The following is a 19,359-nucleotide window of genomic DNA, read 5'->3' on the forward strand; positions in this document are numbered from 1 at the left end:
TCCATCCATCCATCCATCCATCCATCCATATATATATATATTTTTTTTTTTTCTTCTTTTTTTTTCTTTTTTTTCTTAAAGACACATCTTGAGAAGAGGTCCATAGTACCATTAAAAAACATTATACATATAACATACACGATATAAAAGACAACAAAAGACTAAAAAACAACAGTGACACAAAAAGAAAACAGTGTCAAGCAAGTGTACAGACCTGAACGCCAGTGGTTCCACAACGTGGATGTGAACTTGACTGAGCTGAGTGCAGGATTTAGTTTCTATATATATTTATATATATATATATATATATATATATATACGTATAGCCTATATTTACAGTAAAAAAACATATTTGGTCAACTCCTCATGAACAAACATGAACAAACTGCTCCAGAATGTCTTGATAATCTTGCGGTTTCATTGGACCTGCAACTTCAATCACTCAACTTTATTTTTAGAGCACTTATCACAGATAAAAATCCCAAAGTGCTTTACAAGAAAAAGAGGAGCAGGATGAAAGAAGTATAAACAGACAGGGATTAAGAACATAAAGAAGAAATAAAAGAGCAAGATAAAACCAAGTTAAAAAAATGGCAAAGCCAAAGCTATTCAGTCAACTAAAAGCTTGTCCAAATAAAAGGGTCTTCAGTTGTCTTTTAAAAGAATCAGCACTGTTGGTCATGCGCATGGAGAGAGGAAGAACGTACCACAGTCGAGGGGCGATGGACTGAAAAACATGTACTGGGATCTTGGGACAGATAATACGTTTTGTTCTGATGACCTGAGTGAGAGAGCTGGGGCATAAACAATTAAAAGATCAGATATATTTTGGGGCTTGGCCATGAAAAGTTCTGAAAGTCAGCGCAATAATTTTTAAATCAATTTGTTGCTTTACTGGCAGCCAATGTAAAGAAGATACAATCAGGGTGATGTGGTTCCATCCGTGAGCACCAGTTACAGTTTTTCTCAGTCGCTTTGGTACATTTCTCATATCAGAATTGAAATTCTCAAAACTACTTGTTCAATCTTCACATCATTGTGTCACTTGTGCACATCAGAAAAGCAGTTTCTCATTTCTTTGAACAAGTTGCAAATGCATTTGTCATCCATGCAAATGATAATGTACAATTTTCTGCTGTTTCCTACATTATCAGTTGTTTATGTCATGTTGATCAAAATGTATTATAATGGGTCTCTGTTGAATAGTCTCACCCCCCACAACATTTAGGCATTAGTTCATCGCATAAGTCTTTACATGCAAAATGGTTGAACAAGTTGTCATGATATGTCAGCATATTTCTATACATTTCCATTAGACTTTGTTTCTAAATCTGGCCTGAATTGGTAAATTGATCCCAGGTGAATCTTGACTTTCTGTAAGGGAAGGGAAATATGTCAAGCATTAGATCAACCAATGATCAACCAGTTTTCTGAAATAGCTCAAAGGTGCATCTCATGAACTATCAGCTGGCAAGTATACATATAGCCGGAGCACAACACAATGTTACAATGTCTGACAATGGAAGGACAAGGAATTGGACAGGGTCAACAGCCAGAGAGAAGAAGAAGAGGAAGAGGAGTGAGGCTGCGTGGCGGAGGAGTTGGGAGGCAAAACAGAGGAAGAGGCAGAAGAGGCCGAGGACATATGCGCGTTCCTGATGAGATAAGAGCTACACTTGTAGACCATGTTCTCAATCATGGGCTTACAATGGCCGAGGCTGGTCGAAGGGTGCAGCCAAATGTTGGGAGAACAACTGTGTACTCAATCGTTCAGAACAGGTATGTAATCTAACAATAGGCACTGTACTGTAATACTGTATACTTTCTGTAATGCTTCATACAATATGACAGTATTCTACTTTCATTTTACAATATACAGTAAGTATACTATATACAGTGACATTTTATCTTACTCAATTTTGTGTTTTGCATTACTATATTTGTTCCACATAGGACTGCAAGACAACTTCACAAGGGTGGCAGAGGGCCCCTTTTCACACATGAACAGGAGGAGGCTATTTGCACCATGGTTGTACAAAACAATGCCATAAGACTAAGGGAGATAAAGACTAAGCAATTTGACTGTCTTATCCGTACACAATGACACAAGCACTTGTGATTCTGATGCACTGACACGTTCATTGACACAGATATTTAATTTTGAGAGATGAACTAAGGATTTTGAGCAAGAGACTGGCTTTTGCAGGTAATCCATGGTGTTTTGCTATTTGTACGAACTGTTTTGAGAAATGCACTTACTGTTTGGCAAATGTCGAGGATGATCTGAGAAATGTACCAAAGCGACTGAGAAAAACTGTAAAAGCCTGGCATTCTGGACAGCCTGCAGTGTCTTCAAGAATGATTGTTACTGTAAAACAGGTCAAAAGAGAGATTGAGAAGTTTAAAAGAAATAAAAGCATGAAAACCATATCCAAGTTTGCACACAAAAGAATACTCTTAAGTTTAAAAATGTTCCTTAGATGATAAAAGCAATTTTTTGACTTGAGTGTTTATCCGAAGAAAGAGATTAATCAAGCAACACCCAGGGTTCCTGAGGCTCGACTGGACAGAGGAGCCCAGGGCCCCAAAGTGTTCTTTTCATCGGGGCAAAGATCAGGGGATTCTGTTTTGTAAGCATTTAGATAGTTGTTTGTTAACCATTTTTCAATGGAATCTACACAATTTAATAAATCAGCTAGCACCCCAATTTTTTGACTCATGAAAGGAACAACAGCTGGATATCATTAGCATAAAAGTGGTAAGATACATTTCCAAAAAGGCTTATAAGCCTTCCAAGGGGGAACAAATATGATAAAAACAAAATTGGTCCCAGCACTGAGTCCTGATTAACGGATGGATGTTTCCCCTCAGGTTATAACCCTACTTACAAATGAATGGAGTAGATTATTACAATCGGATAAAGAGTGAATGTTGATTTGGGAACCTTGAGGTGAGAAAACTTTATTAATTGTTTCAAAGAGAGTTTTGGAATTATTTTTGTTTAAGGAGACTAATTGCTGAACAAATGCTGATCTGGATTGTTTCACCAAAGCATTAAAAGAAAACATCAGCTCCTTCAAGTGGAGTCTGTGTACTTTTTAGTGGATTTCTATAGACGTTTTGCTTCCCGGCAAATTCTTCTTTGAGAATGAATTTCTTTGTTTACTCATGTACATGATTTGTTCACAGAAACAACACGCTGCTTGGTAGGTGCAATGTTATTTAAAATAGTCAGACAATGAGGATTAAAAGAATTGACTGACATATCAGCGTCATTTCCAATAAAACGGGAGTGAGGATCAAATTAATCTATAAACTTGTCAATAACCCTTTGGTTAATTGAGCGATATCGAGTCAGAATTTTGCAAGAGGGAGGTGAGATAGGAAAAGCTACATTAAAAAGAATACAGCAGTGATAACTCACAAATCTATCTTTCACACAAAGCTGGTCTACGCTCAGGCCAAAAGATTAATTAAGTCTAAAGTGTAACATTTTTCATGCATTGGGCCTGACATGCTGAATTAATTCAATTCAATTCATATTTTATTTCGAGCAATGAACATAACATAAATGACCTGCGTGCAACATAAAATTAAACAAATACCTTTTATCAGGTTTATCAGGTGCAGGTTCAAAATACAAATTAATTCGTCAACACTCGAAAGGGAGTGGGAAGAAGAAAACTTATTTAATCCCACCCCTGTTTCTCATTAACAACTTGTCAGATTTTTTTTTTTTTTTTTTTTTTTAAGGCTTCCTCCTGTCTCAGCATTTGAACCAAAAAAAATGAAAAAAAGACCTATATGAAATTATAAACGAAATGCAGATGCATTTCATGGCCACAATGCGTGCAAATCCAGGAACAATGTATATAGCAATATTTATAGTTAACCGTTAACTTATATTTATAATAAACCGTTAACTTATATTTATAATAAATACCAGCAATGGTAAGAGTAACAATACCAGAAGGTAATGGACATGGACATATAGTACATATAGTACATACATACACGTCAGTGATGGTCAGAACAACTAACAACAATTAAGAATCAGTTAAAGCTATGTTGTGCAACAAAAAGAGTGATGATTCAGTTATTAGAGTTATTCATATTTGTCTTACGATAGTTATTAATAAATAATAATGAAGATGACTTATCAAAATGAATCGTTGTTCTCTCAGATGTAAGTCGCTTTGGATAAGAGCATCTGCTAAATGACAGTAGTAGTAGTAGTAGTAATTATCAAAATGAATCAATCAAAACGGGGCACCACCTGACATATCAGGAAATAATATCTAAACAGCACAATCAGTCTCAATGTAGCTGTTATTCTATACGTGCCAGGGGTGGCGTTACAGAATAACAGTGAAGGAAGTAGTCTGAGCACAGACCTTTGCAACCGGCAGCTGTAACAAATATGTGCAAAATAAACACTCACAACTTCTGTCATTCAAATGAATCATAATTTATTTACACAAGTGTTAAAAGATAATGAAACAACACTTGGGATAAAGTTCTGATACCTAAACTAACTAAACATTAAACATAAACTTCAGATTATGTACGTGTGTGTGTGTGTGTGTGTGTGTGTGTGTGTGTGTGTGTGTGTGTGTGTGTGTGTGTGTGTGTGTGTGTGTGTGTGTGTGTGTGTGTGTGTGTGTGTGTGTGTGTGTGTGTGTGTGTCACGATGGCTGTTCAAACCATGGATGTATTATAGAACTGGATGGGACATCAAAAATGGCCACCCATTCATTTCAATGCATTTTGCTCAGCCAGCGCATACGCCGAAAAAATTTCTGACTTCCGGGTTTACTTCCGCGTTGTGCGGCCCATAGAGCATGCGCAGTTGAGTCACCTCCCATGATGCTCCGGGGCAATGACGCAAATATTATTAGAATATGTATTAATATAATATATTAATTAATGTATATTATTACATGTATAGTATTACATATATTATTAATGTATTAATATAATATAATTACATAATATATATTAATATAATTCATCCGTGGAATGCACGGACACGGACACCCAGAAAGAGACTTTTCTTTGACTTTTCTGGCCGTTAGAAAACATTTTTGACAGATATAAAGTCCATGACTTAAAAATATAGAATACAAAGATTAGTAATTGCCGGTGATTACAGCTGGAGGTGTCCTGTGAACAGTTTTAGAGGCTTCTCTTTTACTATTGCGGTCTATGGGAAAAAAACTTTCTGGGCCACGTGGGATTTTTTGTTGCAGTACCGCGGCTGGCCACTGGAAAAAATCGGCGTGCCTTCTAAGTGCGAGACCCGGGGGCTGGTTCAAACACATGGTGTGGCAAAAGTGACTGAGTCTCGCGTGATTCAAAACGGCGGACGAGATTTTGTCACGGAACAAAAGAACTCAGAGGCTTTATGGCCAAGATAAGAGTGTGTGTGTGTATGCGGGGGTTTGCAGGAGAGAATGAGAGGAATAGAGAAGAAAGTACAATCCAAGACCCTAGAATAACTTCTCACCAAGCTGTTATAATGTTTCCCACACAGAGAAGCACCAATGTGAAACTAACTTCACACGTGCACTCTGGTCATTCAACTGGGAAATGAGGAAGGGCTTTGTTTTCTGTTGTGGGAGAACATGTCATCAAGATCCAGCAATGTGGATGCAGCAATAGACAAACGATAAAATAAACAAACTAATAAACACAGTTGTGAAGGGATCAGCGATCCGGCTCACAACGTAAAACTAAAGTAGTTAAATGTGTTAACTATGTTTCTCTGCTCAGACACAAAACAGCCTCTTACGTGGATCTTTGTAGTTGAAGAAAAGGGTGGTTTGGTCTGGCCGGTCAGCGTTCCTTGGTGAACAGCTTGATGGTTACGCTCCGCAGGTTATCCTGGTGAAGAGCGTCGCTCTCTCAGGCTCTCCTTGTCTCCGTGTGGATGAGGGGATGCAGCACTGCAGCTGGGCCTCCTTCAGCTCCAGGTCGGTCTGAAGGCGTTCACGTCGGGGCATGCAAGGATCCCTCGTTCAGCTCATCTGGGGCTTGGAACATTCACGGGTCACTCGTTGCAGCGCTGCAGACTGTGGTTTCCATTTCCATGCATCCAGATGCTTCTTCAGGCACGATAAAGGAGAAGGCTGGCCCATAGCTATTAGCTTTTCATGCTAAAATAGTAGCTGTGGCCTTCTTCATAGCTCACAGAGAACCCCATGGGAGAGTGGACAGGGCTGAGAGAGAAGAGAGAGAAGAGGAGGCAGCCTGCTCTTTATAGCCGGGCCTGATTATCACAGAGTGACTGTAAATGCAAAGCCTGCTGGCTGCAAGTCATTATGGAGGTTCCTTTGTTTTAAACCATGAGGTCAATGTTAAGACATCGAGGCTGGCCTCAGAGCTATGCCTCAGAATTGGAATTAAGTTCAACACAGGACTGTGGCCAAACAGCTATAAGCTCGGATGCAATAGTACAGGTGGTGTTGTCAACATGTATGTTGAAATCACCAACAATTAATATTGACTCCAGCTTGATAATAGAGGATAAAAAACTCTGCAAATTCCTCTAAAAACAGACCAGCAGGACCAGGTGTGGTCTGTATATTAAAACACAGTACAAAGGACGAATAAACCCAATCTTAGACATCCGCAGTTCAAATGACCTAAAAGGGTCCTGGTACTGGCCCGTTGATCCGCAGGGAAAACAGTCCCAATAGACCAGAGCGAGTTTTATGCCTCGATGGCCCAATTAGCATGGTGTCCCGAACATAGAGCACTTTAGAGGGCATAATTTTTTTTTTTTTTTTTTTTTTTTACCTTGTCTGCACACATATTATTGATTGATACCATGACGGTAGAAACCAAAAGTGTATATGTGTGCATTATTACTATATTTAATATATATACATATATATATGCACACGTATGCGTACACATACATAAATATACACATACAAACCCAGTGTTTTTTTTTTTTTTTTTTTTTTTTTTTTGGGGGGGGGGTGACGACCTCCACTGCCAATCCAGGAAGCAGGAACACACGGAGACACACGTCAAGCACTGGCAATCTGCAACAAAAAAACACAAACAAAGCACGAAACCGGCACGGTGCCAACCAAAACAATAACAGCAATCGACCTAAATCTTGAGATCTGATCGCAGTCTGAGCTAAGCTATCGCTACCGCTACCTAAACCCAAAAACTAGAGAGCCAGCATGCAAGTGAACAAGCCAGTGTGTATATCTATGTGTGTGTGTGTGTATGTATATGATCATGCGTGTGTGTGTGTGTGTGTGTGTGTGTGTGTGTGTGTGTACATGCATGTGACTAAATGACTATATGTGTGTGTGTGTGTATGTGTGTGTGTGTGTGTGTGTGTGTGTGTGTGTGTGTGTGTGTGTGTGTGTGTGTGTGTGTGTGTGTTTAATAAACCAAACAAAGCTCCACCTGAAGTGTATCTATAGTGGGGGAGGGGGGGGAGCAACCCCGCCACCCGCGAGACCAGAGGCCGACACGGAAGAGCCCGGAACCCAGGCCACCGGCAACCCCACAGAGGGGAGAAGTAGGAGGAGGCAACCCACCGCCTGCGGGCGGGGCCCCCACGGCGCGGGAAGAAGCAGCCAGGGATCCCGCGGCGGCGGACCGCGACCCAGGCAATCCCCGGCCACCCGGTCCGGGCCGGACACGCGGCCAGGAGGCCCTCACCCTCCAGGCCAACGACCCCCACCCGGCAGGGGGCCAGCCTGCCCGGAGAGACAGAGCCGCCCCGGCCGCCGACGCGGGCAGGCGCACCCGTCCCCCACGAAAGTGGCCCTCCAAGACCAGAGGGGCGCCCCGCCGCAGAGGCAGCGGGGGGGACCGGAGACGGGCCCGGAGAGAGGGAACCCCCCAACAAGGCGACACCCGTGCAGGCCTGACAACGGAGGGCCCCAGACCCAGGCATCCCATTCATTCATCCATTCACCTCAGATAGACATCAGATACCTATACTAATAATAATATAATATACTATACATAATAATAATAATAATAATAATAATAATAATAATAATAATAATAATAATAATAATAATAATAATAATAATAATAATAATAATAATAACCATCTTTGTATAATATAATATTCATAAATTATTAAGTTTTGATGTCCTGCCAATGGAGGCTCAAATCCTCCATGGCAGGACCCTTCCATACCGCATTCTCACCGACACAGACATACAATCACGCACCGTTTCCCCCTCCCCGGGGGGGTCCAGCACCGCCAGAAGGCACTCCAGGCTGCATGGCGGGCCCCGCCAGGCCCGGGTAACCCGACCCACCTGTCCCAGGCCAGTGAGGGAACGCGGGTGATGTGGGACCCCCTCCCGCCCCTGGTGTTGAGTGCGTGTGATTAATGCCATAAAAACAGGGAGGGGGGAGGGCCAAGTATCGATTGACACCGACCCCCCCCCCTCCCGAACTACGTGTCCTTGTCAAATGTATTTATTAAGTGTTGAATGTGCAGTGTCTATTTTGCTGTTAAAACCGTGAGGCGGGGAGTGCCGGGCCCCGCGGGACAGTGCCCCCCACGACCCGGACCCCCCGCCCTTCGCCTATGTACGTATGAATCGTGTAGGGGGGGAAAGAGGGGGAGCGGAGGCCGAAGCCAGGAAGCAGGACCAGCAAAGCCGGCCCTGGTAAGACACCCGCGTCCCCCCACCGGCCGTCCAGTAGACGGGGGCCGGCCCTCCGAGCCGGGCCAGGGCCCCACCGTACCTTTAGAGGGCATAATTAATTCAAAACAGTGTGGTCCAGCTTGCATTGCCCAGTTTCAGTCGAACACATAAAATCCAAATACTCGCCAATAAAAACATCACTTAGGATAAAAGTTTTGTTAGCGATCGAGTGGGCATTCAGCAGTGCGAAAGGGAGCTGAGCAGGGTTTGTCCCTAGGGGCTGAGAGGAACAAGAGATCCGAAAAGCTCAACAAAGACGCTGAAGGTTCTGAGGGTTTACTCCCTGCAGAAGAGAACAGGGAGGACGGGGCACAACCCAGTCCACTCTGATGACCGGTACTAGCCAGCCGACGTCAGGCTCAATCGAACGATGAGAGGGAAAAAGTGGTGAAGCTTTATCTGGACAGTCCTGATGTCAGCAGAGAAATGTCTTACACAAGCCCTCAGTCTCACCAGTCTCCCACTTCTGCAGTTTTAATTTCACAGTGGACTCAGTCTTTGAATTTGAATTTATTTCAGACAATTGCCACAAAATTGATTGGTAAACAGTATTTACAAAAGTACAATCTCAAACAACATATATTGTTTATTGTTTATTAGGGCCCGAGCACTTACAGTGCGAAGGCCCTATTGTATCTGTAGGAACTCTTTATTCTTTCTTCTGACGAAAGGAGGGCCTTTTTGCCCCCCTAAACATGCCCAAAAAGTCACCAAATTTTGCAAAAATTTGATATTTAATGGTTTGCATTAATGGGCGTGGCAAAATGGCTCAACAGCGCCCCCTAGAAAACTTTGTGCCTCAAGCCCCACGATACGGTTTGACGTACATGCACGAAAATCGGTACACACCTGTATCATGTCGCAACTTAAAGAAAAGTCTCTTGGCGCCATGGCCGAAACCGAACAGGAAGTCGGCCATTTTGAAAATTTTGAATTTATCGCGTAATTTTGGCGCAATTTATGCCATTCCTTTGGCAGTTAATACAGCCCGAACCGTAACGTGCACCCAGGTGTGTTATACATCAAAATATGCGTCTCCATCCAGCGACTACACGCATTACTTTTCTCTTTCAAAAGCGTTACCGTGGCGACGCTAGACGCCAAAAAGCGCGCCCCCCCTTCATCTGATTGGTCCATATTTGATAGTTCCCCATAAGTTCGCATGCAAGCCAGGCCTGGTGATACATTTTATATTTCATGGTTTGCATTAATGGGCGTGGCAAAATCGCTCAACAGCGCCACCTAGAATACTTTTCTCTGCCATAACTTTTGAATGGTTCGACATAAAGAGTCGTGGGTGGTGTCATCGGACTCGGTATTGAGTCCTTGACCATAATTGGTGAAAATTAGCCCCGCCCCTTCTTCTGATTGGTTGTCCCTATTTCCTGCTATAACATTTGAATGGTTTGACATAGAGAGTCGTGGGTGGTGTCATCGGACTCTGTATTGAGTCCTTGAGCTTCATTGGCCTGAATTAGCCCCGCCCCTTCTTCTGATTGGTTGTCCCTATTTTCTGCTATAACCTTTGAATGGTTTGACATAGAGAGTCGTGGGTGGTGTCATCGGACTCGGTATTGAGTCCTTGTGTTACAGCCATGGCTGTACCTCCCTCTTCCCCTGTGTTTCCCTGTGTTCTCCCCTCCCTTGTGTTTCCTTGTGTCACTCCCTGTATTTTGTTTTGTGTGCTGGCGTGGGTGTGGTCATCTGCCACTCACTCTCAGCTCCTGGATTCCTCCACACCTGCCAGCCATCAGCTCATCAGCTCCCTCAGTCTCCAGACCTGCCATCCATCAACTCATCTCCACTGCAGTATTTCTACACTGGCTTTTCCACCACTCCTCGCCAGATTGTTGTCAAACCTCCGTGGTGCGCACGTCAGGCCGATTCCAGTGAAATCCTAGTAAGATCTTCTTATTGTTTTTTGAGCTCGGTTACTGACTGTTTTTCTGCTGTTCCCCCAAGACCATTCTCATCTGCCTGCCACCCTCCAGCTCCAAGCTACCCCTGCCTTCCGCTCAGCCCTCAATTGTCCTCTCCTCCCCACGCCAGCCATTCCCCTTGCCAGCAACCATCTCTGCCCTAACCGGACCCCCTTTTTCCCCTTCCCTACAATAAATTAATTCTTCACTCCACCACTTTCTTCTGATTGGTTCTCGCTATTTTCTGTTATAACTTTTGATTGGTTTGACGTAAAGACTCGTGGGTGGTGTCATCAGACTCTGTATTGAGTCCTTGACCTTCATTGGCCTGAATTAGTCCAGCCCCTTCTTCTGATTGGTTGTCCCTATTTTCTGCTATAACTTTTGAATGGTTTGACATAGGAAGTCGTGGGTAGTGTCATTTCTGATATGCTTATGGGGGACGGTGGCCATGAGTGCGAGGGCCCGTTCATCGCTGCTTGCAGCTTTAATTGTTTATTGGATCCCCATTAGTTGTCACCATGGTGACGACTATTTTTCCTGGGGTCCCTAAATAGCAGTAGAAATAGCACTTCCTATACAGTGTTCCCAAAATAGAAATCATAAAAAATACAAAATAAAAAAAATAAAAACAAGCAATTAGATTATTCCTATAATAATCTCTGTACAAGTTTAAACTAAAAATACAAAATAAGGCACTCTGCAGCTTTACAGACATCAGTCAACTGAATTTAACCTAATTTCTTTACTCAAAACAGCTTTTTTCAATTCCCTTTTAAATCCTGATTTCTTACACTTGAGTATGAGGCAGTACGGAAGTCCATTCCAGTACATAATAGCTCTGTACAATACAGTTCTTTTCAGTGCATTTGTCCTCAGTCTAGGTAATCTGAAACGACAGTTTAAGGCCTGGTATCATAATCATGCGTGATCTTGATCGGTACTAATAGAGAAAACAGGCTACTGGGTTTACGCAAAGTACAAATATTATTCAAATACAAAATAAGGCTGCATGCCAATCTCTCCTCTAATTTCAGGAGAGTTTATCATGCATAGTATTTACATTATTCCTAAAGAACAGTGACGTGCCAGTCACCAGTATTAGCTCATCATTGTATTAACCAGCATTAGCTCATCATTGTAATATTTATTAATATATACATTTGTACGTAATAGAAAAACATAAACAACATTTCCAATTGAATAAACTTGTAAGTATAAGTCTTCTTTTCTTTGAATGCTTCATTTTTGTGTCTGTGAACATAGAGCGAATGTGACTTGCTAAAAAGCTCCAGTTTTGTCTCATCTATTCTCCCAGAAGCTTTATTGCTTATCAATGTAGGATTTTGATAAATTCCATTTATGCTTTCTTATAATTTGTATTCAACAGTGGAGTCCTCCTCGGTTGTCTTCCATTAAGTCCATTTTGACGCAAACCCGGGGGTGTGCTCTGACACTGGTGTTCTTAGACCTCTGAGTTCACCTTACATCTCTCTGGAAGTTGTTCTGAGATCTTTGGTTTTCCACCTCTTCAATTTTCCATCAGTTTGCCTATTTGGTGAACCCTAACCTAAGTAATTTCCTGACTTCTCTGTGTCTGATACATTGTTTAAAGTATTCTTTTTTACAAGAGGACATAGTATAAATGATGGCCAGTCTGATGATAGGGACATTTACAGACAGTGTTGTATGTTTGCTCTGTATTAATTTGTTTTTTTTGTCTGTTTTATTCTATAGACCAGCTATATATGTCCTTGAGAAACCTTTTGATTGATTGATTGATTAATTGAGTGATTGATTGATTGATATACACCTCTGCCTTTCATACAAAGGGAGCTGGGACAGTCTCCAGCAGATCCCTGTGAACCTAATTAGGAATAAAGCCTGTATTATGGTTCTGCGTCAAACCAACGCAGAGCACACGCAGAGCACACGCCGTCATGAACCCTTCGGACTTCTCCGTCACTCCATTTCGCCGCGGTGCAGTACCCCCCGTGACCGCTAATTTGCGATCTTTTCCTGAATGGTTTATCCGACTTTTTCCGGTCACAGTGAATCCAAGAGATAAGGACAACTATTGTGCAAAAAACCAAAACAAAAAAAATCACACATACACGAAGAAAAGAGCGCTGAAAGTTCACGACTGCTTCAAACCGGAAACCGGAAATGCGTTGCTTCCAAGCGAACCAATCACAGCCCTCTCCGTCTGCGTGTGGTCTGCGTCGCCTCGACGCGTAGTTACAATTTTCAGGAGGTGCACGTCAGTGACGGCGTCAGTGACGGCGTCAGTGACGGCGTCAGTGACGGCGTCAGTGACGGCGTCAGTGACGGCGTCAGTGACGGCGTGTGGTACGCGTTGACGCGTACCACACGCCGTAGGCACGGCGTTGTTTTGACGCAGAACCATAACTCAAGCTTAAGTGGGCATGGTCATGATGTCATGGGTCATAATGACTGCAAAAGGACAAAAATCACTTACATTCAATTTGTGCTTTGAAGCCTTTTTCCCTTCCCATACCGTCTGTTTTATTTAAAACTGATTGAGCCCTCTGTAGACTTGGCTCCTGCGGAAGACGGTGTCTTTTTTACTTTGTAGACATGTTTCTTGGGAATGAATGATGTCTCTCAGTGGGTTTGAGGGATCACGTTAAGTAGCAGCAGTCACTCTTTTGGCAGACTATTTGGTCTGTAATCTTGTCTGCAGCCTTCCCGTGGGACATAGGGGTTTTAGCATGTGGTGGTGAATCTATGGCCGCCCCCAGATGCAGACAGCTCCCCGTGATAGTGTTTCCTTTCTGGTTCTTTTGTGCCCACCAATGTTTTCCATGGTATTATTTCTTTTACTCATTGATTGTGTTTTAACGACGGACAAATGGACGAAGCTGCATGTTAGGCTCTCTTTTCTTTTTTCTTGTGCATTCATTTACACTGTGGTCTTATTGATAACTGTGCCATGACCACGGATGTATTATTGATCATAGAGATAGGCCAGACAACTTCCTACACGAAGTCCTCTGTTTGGCCACAAAAAGAGGCAGCTTCATGAGGGGACCTGTTTAAGAAGGTCACATCTGAGCTAATGGCTGATGATCCTCGACAGTGTGGTTAGTGTTAGGTTAAGATAAAACTTACTACAATATAACAACCACCATATGTGGATATCTGACTCAGAAGTGCTAGAGTGTATTATAAACTTGGCTTAACATTATGATTATATCCTTTTTTTTTAAATACTTCGAGGTACCAGCAACCACAGGCCAGAAGCCTATAAGCCATTTTTCTGATCAGTCAGTGCGTTTACATGCACATCTAAATCAAGCTGGTAACAAAAAAATTGGCAACAATCTAACTATGGATTAAGCTGGACTTTTCCAGAAATCCAAGTATACATGCCTGAGAAGACAATTGATTATTGAGTGAAGTGGGTTGGACTCTATGACGCTAGGTGGCACTGCACACACTATCGCGTTGGCATTTGGTCGTACATACTGTACTAAGCCTGATCATGTTGGAGGTAAGATGCTGCAGCAAAGTCTCCCTCTTCTTCTTCTGTTACTGTGTTGTTGTGATGCTGTGACTGTTATTATACCCGCTCCCGCAGCTCGTCGCTTCCAGAAAAGGGAATCCCGGGCAGTCACTAGCTCGTTTCAGCGTGGGTTGGAATATATGCCGAAATAACTCTGATTAGGACGCATTATCTGGCACTAACAGCTCGATCTCAAGAGCCTTAGTTCGGTTTGACTACAGCCCAGCTAAGGTGTACACATGGCTTTTAAAAATTCGAAATTAGTTAAATTAAGGAAACAATTCAACTTTCTGTTAGTGCATTTAAACGTACTGATTGTTTGAAGCTTTTTTTCACATATATATGAGGGGGATAGGAGCGGGGGGGCATCTGTTGAAAATCTGAGAGATATGAGAGAAACACAAGCTAACACACAACGGCCACACCACCCCGCCCCCTCCCAGCAGGCGATAGAGGGAAGCCCCGGCCGGAGCCCCCATGACCACGGGAGGAGGCAGCCAGGAAATCCACGGTGGAGGACCAGGACCCAGGCGAGCACCAGCCACCCGGCATGGGCCGATCGTGGGGCCAAGAGGTCCATGCCCTCCAGGCCCACAACCCCCACCCGGCAAGAGGCCAGCCCGCCCGGAGAGACGGGGCCGCCCTGACAGCCGAGTGTGGGTGAGTCAAGTAAAGGAGGAGAAGGAGCGTACGAGGACAGGAGGAAGGGACAGCGGTACTGGCCCTGATAGGCACCCACATTCCCCACACACCACACCAGGATGGGGAGACCCCGGTCCACCAAGCCCAGCCAGGGCCACGCTGCACCCCCAGGAGTGGGCCCCCACCCGTGTCAGAGTCCCCAGAGTGGGACATGGTTAGGGGTGTAACGATACACTAATCTCACGATACGGTACGATACACGATATTGAGGTCACGATAATGATACGATACGATATTATAGCAGTATTTTTTTAACAACCTTGAATGAGGAACATATGACTGGAAAAAATGGTCTTTTGTTTGAAAGACACAAAATACAAAACAATGCTGTGCGTTTGCCCTATTGTTACAGTTTGTAATGCTTTATAACCGTTTACGTTTTAAAGAGCAAGCCAGGCCAACCATTTTCCACACACTGAACTAAAAGTAAATGTCAGGTTTGCATTATGCATCTTCATCACCAGAAATTTAACAACTAAAATTAAATAAATAAATAAAAGTAAATAAATAAACTATGAAAAGTCCCAAACTCAAAATGCAACATAGCACAGCTTATGACAGAGCTAAGAGCTTCAGCCACATGCTCCCAGCCTGAGGCCGTAAGGTGAACCCCGTTATCGTTTCATCCCGCTCCCACCTTTGGGGATGACACAATCTTTACATCATAAAAAAGATTGATTCATGCTCACCTTATAAGTAAAAGTTCAGAGCTCAAAACCCCCAAAAGTCCCGTGATCGGGGCCGCAAAACGGTACTAGTTTCTTCTGAGCGTAGTAAGATTTTCGTCACGTGATCCCGCTGCACCAATAGGATACCCGTTACTAGTAAACACAATATATTAATATTAATAACCCAATATCGCGCTACAGTTTGTCACCTTCAATTCACACCCATGACATATAACCCTGAGAAGGAGTCCCCCAGCTGCCACGCCCATCCAAGCACCTCCCCACAGGGAGAGACCCACCACCCATCCCGGCCCTGCTCCACCCCCACACAGCCGACACCCCAGAAGCCCCAGAGTCCTCACAGACGTCGGGGCGTGCGCCCCCCTGCCTCAACAACGACCGCCCTAGGCAGCAATGCCCCCCCAACGGAGGCAGCCACCCCCCACCCAGGCCCAGCCATCCCAAAACGGAAGCTCCAGGCCCACACCCCAGCCCACACTGGAATAGTCCGGAGAACCCGCTCAAGGTAAGTGGTCGCCACCCAGGCCAAGGACAGAGCTCCATCGTGACAACCCCCCCCAGAGCTACAAGATCACCACCCACCCAACCCCACTAGTTGATGAAGCCTATAAACGGGGACCAGAGAGAATGCAGTTCTGCTGAATGATGTTTAGTGGAAGCAGCAATTATCCTGTTACTGATATGATCTGACAGAAGATTCCTAAATTGCTAAATACATAGATTAGACTTTTGTTTCCAGTTCATAAGAATGGTTTTCTTTGCGATACATATTGCAGTGAGATCCAAGTGAGCCAAGTGAGATTCCATGTGGATGTCACCCAGGTGACCTAGTATGCATAGTGTGGGGTAACCCTTTCTTTTACAGTACAGTAATAACCAGGTAATACCATGGTAATTACACTGTAATTACCTAATAGTACCTTGTATTTACAAGGTAATTACATGGTAACTACCGGGTAATTTACCCAGTAAGTACTAGGTAATTATTATGTATTTTCTTGTACCATGTAATTATGTGTATTTACCATGTAATAACATGGTAAATACCTGGTTGTTTAAACTAAACATTACTAGGTAATTACAAAGACATTAGATGGGAACTATGAGGGAAATTACAGGTATTTACTAGGTTAATATTGGTAACTACCAGTCAATTTACCATGTAATTACTCTGGAATTACTGGAAGTATTTTTCTGCAAACTACCAGGAAATTATAACCTATATTTGAGGTAGTTACCAGCTAATTACACTTCAATGACCATGTAGTTACCTTGTATTTACTATACATTTCATGGATAACTACCGGGTATTTACCCATTCATTATTGATTTATGTATTATCAATGGATTGGTGCATGTACCCCTGAGGGGTGTAAATGACTCTATTGACCTTGTAATTAACCTGATAGTTACCATGTTTTACCTGGGAATTGGCAGGTACTTACCTTGTAGTTACTTGCCCAGTAATTATATTTCCTAATTATTTACCCAATAAGTACAAACATTTTTACCTGGCTTTTACTCAGTATTAAAGTGAAACTGGACTGTAAAAGAAAGCGTGTGTTGTTTCCATAATATTACCTGGTACTTCCTCATTAAGTACAGAAATAATTACCTGATATTTACCCATTAATTGAAGTGAAACTGGACTGTAAAAGAGAACGTGTGTTGTTTCCATAATATTACCTGGTAATTGTAGATTATAATTATAAAGATTTGAACAATTGGCAAAACGTCTGATAATTACCTCCCCTTTACCCCGCAATTAGAAAGTTGGACCACACCCCCTCACATATACCCCCTCACACACCACCACCACCTTGTAACAAATACGCCAAAACAGGTGATCTGTCAAAGACTTTTTTTTTCTTCAAAAGGATAAAGAAAAAAATACAAAGTTCTGTATAAAAACATATTGTACAGTGTAAAACGTATTGCATAGTGTAAAAATGTCTGCACAGGTGCACAAAACAATAAAGCATGCATATAATTTTCATGGGTGGTCGTTGTGCACTGTGAGCAGATATTAGAGTGTGCAAAACCCATCTGGAACAGCCTTTGTCCTGTATAATCTGTTCTGTAATGCGACACTGTATGTGTTTTTGTAAAACTGAGCCGAAATTAGCTCAAACTGCACAAATGCAAATATTATGGAGCCAAACCCTTCCTGTCAAAGGAAATAAAATGAACCATATTCATCTTTTGCAAAAAATATTCTGCTGACATAGTTCACAAGCCCGCTCACCTCCATCCCCAAGGCATTTTTTTTCCCGACAACACGCACTGCTGGTATCGGCCAACAGTGTGTTGTTGAAGACAGCCGAGCAGATAGGAAACGCAATTAGAAGTCACATAGAAATGGGAACATTAGCAGCCACCAACAACAGAGGCGACAGTACTGAATCACCCAGATTAGGAAGGAGGTTGTAATCATAACCACCCGTTTCCTGCTTCAGGAAGAGGAGGGAGGTGGTCTTGTGGGCTGTTGCACAATGGCCCCAACTCTTCATCAGTGGTCTTTGCAGGGGTCCTGAGGGGTCAAGGTACCCAAGTCATGTGTTGAAGTCATTTAACCTCCATCCGAGCATACATTGAAGGAGCTTGTTTTGACTCCCAGATATGAAGTAAATGGGAATTTTGTGATGAGGGAGATAAAGTATTGTTAAAATCCTGAAATTTTGATAAAAAAAGTTACACATCACCTGAAAGCTCATCAGATTGGGTGTAGTTTTAGCTGAACAGCTGTCTGAGAGAGCATGAGTTTGGTGTACAGAAAAAGACACGTTTGATGAGACTGATATAAAAATGTTTATCTCAGTGAAAATATAAATATGACCATTTTCCAAGTCAGTTTATGTGTGAGGCCTTCGCTTGATCTCACGTGACTCAGTTTAATCTGCCTTCCTCCTTCTCTGCTCCTTAATCTGGTCTCACCAGAACCGTTAGGTTGTTTACCGGTCAAAGTAAACAGCTTGAGTAAAACCCCTATTTTGATTTGGTTCTGATTTGTCCCAAAGTTTTAACTTACCGGTAATCTTAGAGCGTGAGCCAGTTGGTATCGGGCCCTAATGTTGAGCCAGAACCACTAGGCTAATTTATTTTATTTCCTTTCTCTATTATTTTCAGTGGAGGTTTGCTTGTGTTTGATATGAATGTTTGTGTTATATTTGAACTGCTTATTATTTTAACAGGAACATAGCATATTGCTACAGTTCTGGGGAAAAATATAAAAAATCAATTCATTAATTTCATTTTAAAATCCAGCTGGTACAATGTAGGTGTAATACAATACGGTATTGTTTTCCCCCTTTTCCTAACAGTTATTTGTTATTGCGCTGTCAGCATAAGCAGTGGTCACTGGTGGTGACGTGCGTCACATGTGCACAGGAAATAGAAAAGTTTTAATATGTCTTTGTTTCTGTCTAATAAAGTGATTCCCAGAAGTTGCCAACCCAGCGACCTTTAAGATCCTCCCAGCTACTCCTGCAGTAGGCTGCACATCCTAAACGTGGACAAACACTTGATGTCAAACAAAGGATATCCTTTAGACTGGAAAGAATTGTCCCATCACTGGAGTGCCATATCCATTAATTGGCACCAATACATTTGGTTGTGAAATTTATTCTACGTTTGCATCCTGTCGCAGTGCAAAGAACAGGATGTTTGGCTTTTCTCATAGTGTTTCTTTTTCTTCCTCATTTTTCTTCTTTTGTTTATTACATTTATTTTTTCCCCCATGCTGTGCATTTGCATCTGAAAGGTATTATTGTTAATTAAAAAGAAATAAATAATAATAATAATAATAATAATAATAATAATAATAATAA

This window comes from Cololabis saira, chromosome 10, assembly GCF_033807715.1.
Source record: "Cololabis saira isolate AMF1-May2022 chromosome 10, fColSai1.1, whole genome shotgun sequence".
Classification (NCBI taxonomy): Eukaryota; Metazoa; Chordata; class Actinopteri; order Beloniformes; family Belonidae; genus Cololabis; species Cololabis saira.